Below are 6250 nucleotides of genomic sequence, written 5' to 3' on the forward strand. Positions count from 1 at the left end.
GCTGCAACGTCGTCCTCATTTAGTCTTTCTTGGTTCTGCTTCCTCATGCAGGCCAGGATCTCCTTCTCTGGAATGTCCCTCGGGACGTCGTAGATGATCATCCTGGGGGGTCTCCGCTGCGGCGTGCTAGCTTTTAGTCCAGCCTCCTTTAGTTTCGAGTTCTCGGTGAACTCTTTTAGGCTCTCCGGCTTCGTCGTCTCAACGGCTAGGCCGTTTCCCTTTATTTTCCGGACGGCCGTAACTTGGATTCCTCTCTTGCGGGGATTCACTAGGGTGAACACCGCGTCAAGTGCTTCTTCGCTCGTTTGAATCTCGCCACCTTCTCTTTCCGGTCGAATTATGACCACATTTTTGGGCGGCTTGACCGCCGTCTGCTCGACCTTGTTGCTCGTTATCTTTACTTTTTCGGCGTATGTCGGCTCCCTCTGTTCCTGCTGCGTCGTTCTCAAGACGGCTGTTTCTAGCCGCCTGGTTGCTTTGTTGACGGCGTTCATTATCGCCGTTTCCTTATTCTTCTCATCTCCGGCACTCTGCTCTAGCCTGCCTGTCAGGTAGCTATTATGGAGCAGTAGCTCGTCAACAATGCCCCTCATTTCTTTGAAGTGCCGTAGGATTACTGCGGCGTGTTCCTTGTTTATTTTCCTGGCCGAGTCTAAGCAGAACGCCGTGACCTTCCTCTCTATGTCACTGGCCTGTGCCTTTATATCGGGCACTTGCCGCTTATCCTCCCCGGCCAATCTCTCCTCATCTCTGGGGGGGTTGTTTCTCCCCAGGCTTGCTCTCATCGTCTTCTCTGGTATCCTCGGGCTTGGAGTGGCCTCGTTCTTTTCCATCTGTTTCCTCAGGGGTTGGAGGACCACTCTGGCCTCTGCGCCTGGCGACGAGTGCCCTAGCGTCGGCATCACCGGCTCCTTGCCGCTTCTTGCGGCTGCCGCTGCGGCTGTTCGCTTCCCGGTGGCTATGTCCAGCGGCGTATTGAATCCCCCTCGCGGACTTCAGTTGGCGCTTTGTTCCCGCGAGCACTCCCGCGCTGAGTCCGGCGGCGTGCTCTTCACAGTTCAAAACCCCTGGGTTTGAATTTGAATTTGAATTTGCCGCCTAGCAGCGTGCTCTTGGTTCCCAAGATGCCCGGGCGGCGGCGCTTCGGTCGCTCGACCCAAGATGGCTGCCGCGCGTCCGCTAACCTATCCTCCCGCACGTGGCACTTTGTTTTGCTTTTCTCGCGCTTATTGCGGCAATTTCCACTAAACTTTCGGTGTGCACTATGTTTTTAGCACTCGCACTATCTATTATTTTAGTTTTCGTGCCCGAGATCTTCGATTTTCGCGTTTTTGTCCGCCACGTGGCCTAACCTCACTTCGCGCACGCGGCACTTTCTTTTGTTTTTCCGCGCTTATTGCGGCAATTTTCACTAAACTTTCGGTGTGCACTGTGTTTTTTTTAGCACTCGCACTACCTATTATTTTAGTTTCGTGCCCGAGATCTTCGATTTACGCGTTTTTGTCCGCCACGTGGCCTAACCTCGCTTCGCACACGCGGCACTTTCTTTGCTTTTTCCGCGCTTATTGCGGAAATCTCCACTAATATTTTTGCATGCACTTTATTTTAAGCACTAACTCTGCCTATTGAATTATTTTTCGCTCCCGAGATCATTGATTTTTCGGTTTTTTTTTCCTATCCGTCGCGTCAGCTAACCTCACTTTTCGCACGTGGCGATTTACATTAGCTTTTTTCGCTCTGAATTCGGCGATCTCCACGATTCTTTTTAACTACACGTTTTCCTCGGCACTCCCACTTTGCTTTAAATTAGTTTTTACGCCCGAACTTTTTAATTTGCCCGGTTTTTTCGTTTATAGACTGCGGAGCGACGTGCACGCGTCCGTCCCACTTGCCGCCATCTTGAAAACTAGTAGATAGGGACATACATACATATATGCAATTTTTGGTAACGGGTACTTTCCCAGACTTTTTGTCCATACAGTAACCCGGGTCCCCTGGACCAATTGGGGTTGGGTAAACGCCCAACCATCGCGCAAGGCACACAGTGCCCTGCTTCCTGGATTAGCTAGGCCTGCAGGGGCTGTCGCTCGTCTCAGGTCGAACGGGGCCCTTTCTAAGCCCTACCGTCTACCGGGACGGTACCGGAGCAGTTGGGACGCTGCTCACACGCCGTAGACCATTCGGTGTAGGACGAACACCTTAACTCGGCCCTCTTGCCAGCATCTTGGCCATCAACCACTGCCACCACGAGTCCATACCCATTTTTGGCCGAGCAGAGGGGTCGCTACTCCCTCCGGGCTATAACTCGACCCGCCCGTGGTACCAGCCTAAGTCGCTGGTGGGACTATCGTGTGGATGTACGGCCACGTCACTACCGGCCCGGCGTCCTGCTAACCGAGCTCGGCAGACCCAGATGGGACTCACGTAAGCGGGGCTTACAGGGCGCCTACAAACCCTGAACTTTCCCCGACGGTCCCACCCTTGGCATCAGGATCGTGGGTGCGCTACTACCCAAGGCCCCTTGGAGAGAGTGAGGCTGCCTCTCTCCGCCGGCAACCTTCCTTGCGGTGTACATAGGGACTCACGTAACGGGACGCTTGTCCCGACGGTCCCCCTGGCTGCGGGAACGTGGGTTTGCCAGCCCCCATAGGCTCGCAAAGCGAGCCCTCCCTGCGGGAAGTAGATAGGGACAGAGGGAATCTCGTTAATCCATTCATGCGCGTCACTAATTAGATGACGAGGCATTTGGCTACAATCTATGTCTTATTACAAGTACACACTTCCGAGGTACCCCCTCGTAAGGTTCTAAAATTTTATGTTACCTCAATTGATTGAACAATTTCTGGTAACACTTGACAACGGACAAACGAAGATTTGTGTATATAATAAATAATAATAAAATAATTTCATATGTACAATTTGAGTATTGAGTAAATAAATAAATAAATAACATGTAAGACGTAGACATATCTGGGATGTTTATTTCTTTTTTGGTTAATAATCGTTTCGAGTTTTTAATCATCGATAAATATATTGCACAGCTCTATTGAGCTTCTTAATACATTTAAAAGCATTGTCTTGATCTCGTTGTTGGCGATTCCCAACCGCTTGAGGACTTTTTCAGTATTAGGCGTGATAGTGCCTCTACTGCCCAAGGCCACCGGGAGAATCTCTCCTCCTTTGGCGTTAAATATTTCCTTTAATGCCCTTAGGCATGGCCGATACTTTTCTACTTTCTCTTTTTCGGCTAAGGCCAGGTAGTTTTTGTTCTCGTAGCGGACAGTTACGTCGACCACGAGAACCCTTTCCCCGTTTTTGATTACGAGGTCCGGTTTGAATAAACTGCCCTCGGCCTTAATCGTCGGCTCTACAAATACTTCATTCTTTTTGTTATTTTTCAATTTTTCTTCAAGGAGAGATTTGACCTCGTCGTGCCTCTTGATTCTTAAGCCTTTGGTGTGCTGACACAGCCCAAGTATGTGTCCAAGGGTCTCGGGCTGGGCTCTACATCTTCGACATGTTATATCAATGTTTTTGTCGGCCCGTGCCAGCACCGATCTTGTACCAAAGGTGTTAGTTCTCAATCGAAGGGCATCGATGAGTCTCGATGGCTTGAGCAGACTATGGTCCTCAAGCCACAAGTTGCCAGTATGGTTTTTAATGAAATCAGGGACGCCTTGTCCCTGGCATTTTAGATCAGCCCATTGGCTGATATGCTCTTTCCTTAAACGTTTGCGAGCTTTCTCAATATCCTCCAAGGAGGCTGGCCAATTGATCCGCAAGGAGTTGGCCGTTTGCTTTAGCTTTTTATTGGCTGCTTCGTCGATAAGGCCAGCGACTGCTGGATCGATCGAGTTAGCGATCTTTATTGCACTTTTTAGGATACCGAGTTTGATTATGTGTTCAAATCTCGGTATTCCCAATCCTCCACAGGCCTTTGGAGTGTAAAAGAAGCCTGTGGCAGTGGAAGGCATGAGGTGTAGAATAATTTTAATTTCCTGTCTGACCTCGCTGTCTAGTAGTTTGAGCACGGTATCACTTGGCGGACTTACAAGTAGATGGTAAATATAGCGAGGGAAGATGTATTTAGTTAGAAGTTCCAGCTTCTGGCCCGGCTTAAGGGAGAGTTTCCTCACCCTTTTCACCACGCTCAGAAGTTCTGGAACAATAACACCACAATGGACGCCTTTCCAGGGACCGATTTTGGCGCCCAGGTATTTGAAAGCCTCATCGGGATCTACATTGGGCATTGATTGATTCCCGAATTTAAGTCCTGGTTCTTTAATGAACCAGGTATCTTTTTTGGCCACAACCTCGAAGGTTTGGCATTTTTCAATTGAGAGATTCATTTGGAGGCTTAACAAATAGTCGGCAAGGATGTCTACTTGGTGTTGCGCTTCCCTCGCGTCCGCTCCAAGTAATACAATATCGTCAGCGAAGGCCAGAACTGAGACTTTTCGATTCTGACTAACATTGATTCCACTAGTTTGTGTCTCAATTTCATCCAGCAGTGGCTCTAGGCATAAATTAAAAAGTAAGGGCGATAGGGGGTCGCCTTGCTTAACTCCTCGGCGGATCATGATCTCGACCCCGCCATCTTTAGTTTTAATAGTAGTTTTGATATTATTATACATTTCGTCAATTAAGTCGACGATAGGGGCGGGCACACCCTTTTTTGCCAGACAAGGTTTTAAAGCTACATGAGGCACTGTATCGAAAGCTTTTGAGATATCCACAATAGTGAATATCCCACCGCTATTTATTTTGCTATAGTTTAGGGCTGAATTAAACAATTCGATATTAATTTTACATCCGTTTTCGGATGTAAAGCCCTTTTGTCTCATATTCAATACAGCGCCTTTTCTTATCCTCCCGTCGATAATGGAGGAGAAGATTCGGCCTAAAATCGGACTAATAGTAATGGGTCTCCAGTTCTCGACCGAGCTGCTTGGCTTATTTAATTTAGGAATGAGAGTTGTTCTATTCTCCTTCCATACGGAGGGAAAATAAGAGTAATATAATAGTATATTGTAAATTTTTGCCATTATGATAGGCAGGCCGGGGATGGTTAAATGATCACTTTGCAATCCATCCGGTCCTGCTGCAGCTTTCTTTCTAATTTTGCCGATTCTCTCCCCCACATCCTCAGCCGTTATCGGCGGGAAGATCTCGGATAGGGATAGTTTGGGGGCCCTCGTAACTGGAATCGGGACATATGTGGTACCCACTTGTCCCCACAGCTTATCGTAAAGCCCCCTCACTTCCTCAGATCCGGGAGGTTGCCTGGCTGGTTCGAGATATGCCTGATCATTATTGATCACGGCATCAGCCAGTCTCCTTGGGCACTCATGGAATAACTCCTGGCAACGAGCGTATGAGAATCGCTTCCTGGAGTTTCTATTGTTTCTTTTAGAATTTTTGGCTGCTCTTGGTCTTTTAGTTTTCTTTTTATCCAGTTGGTTTTTAAGTTTATTTATAAGCTCGTATAGAGCTGTGCGTATAAAGTGATCGAGTCTCTCCGTTAGGGATTCTCGATCATCTTGGTACTCATCCCAGATTGACATCAACCGACTGTAAACCTCCTTTAAAATAGGGGGCACCTCGGTTGGCTTACTAATTTCATCTTTAAGTAAGAGCTTCCACTCTTGGGCAAGCTCGCTCTCGTTGCGGCCTACAGGCGAGCCAAAGCTGGCATTGCCTGAACTAACGAGATCGCACCCTCCCTCTGTTGCCAGTGAGGTAGCATCTTGGGGGCTTTCCTCACCAATTAAATTTAATTTTTTTCTTTGATACTTTATTTGGTCGATCGTTTTTGTGGTGAGGAATTTGCTAATTTCTTTATTGGGATGTTTATGGTTTTTAAATATTTCCCAAAGCCCCTTCAAGCGTGCTACCTCTTCTACTTTCCAAGTTTTAGTATTTTCTTCTGGGGGGTCCGCTCCCCTTCTTTTAATATTTCTAACGGCAGGGTGCGCATGCCGTTCGTGGGTGGATAGCCCTCTGCGCGATCCAAAGCTCATGGGACAGGCCTCGCACTGAAACTCTCCTGTCATGGAGGCCTGGCTGCTAGCGCCACCACACTTAGGTATGTGGCATCTAGCCCCATGAAGCTTTGGGAAGCATTTCGCGCAGTTAATACAAGACCAAAAGATCGGGGCATCCGGGTGGTGTTGTGTTAAATGCCTATCCAGATCCGACAGATTTAGGAAGAAAAGGTTAATTTCCCTTTTCTCACATACTGGACAGGTAA

The sequence above is a fragment of the Bombus affinis genome, unplaced genomic scaffold, assembly GCF_024516045.1.
Source record: "Bombus affinis isolate iyBomAffi1 unplaced genomic scaffold, iyBomAffi1.2 ctg00000082.1, whole genome shotgun sequence".
NCBI classification, from domain to species: Eukaryota; Metazoa; Arthropoda; class Insecta; order Hymenoptera; family Apidae; genus Bombus; species Bombus affinis.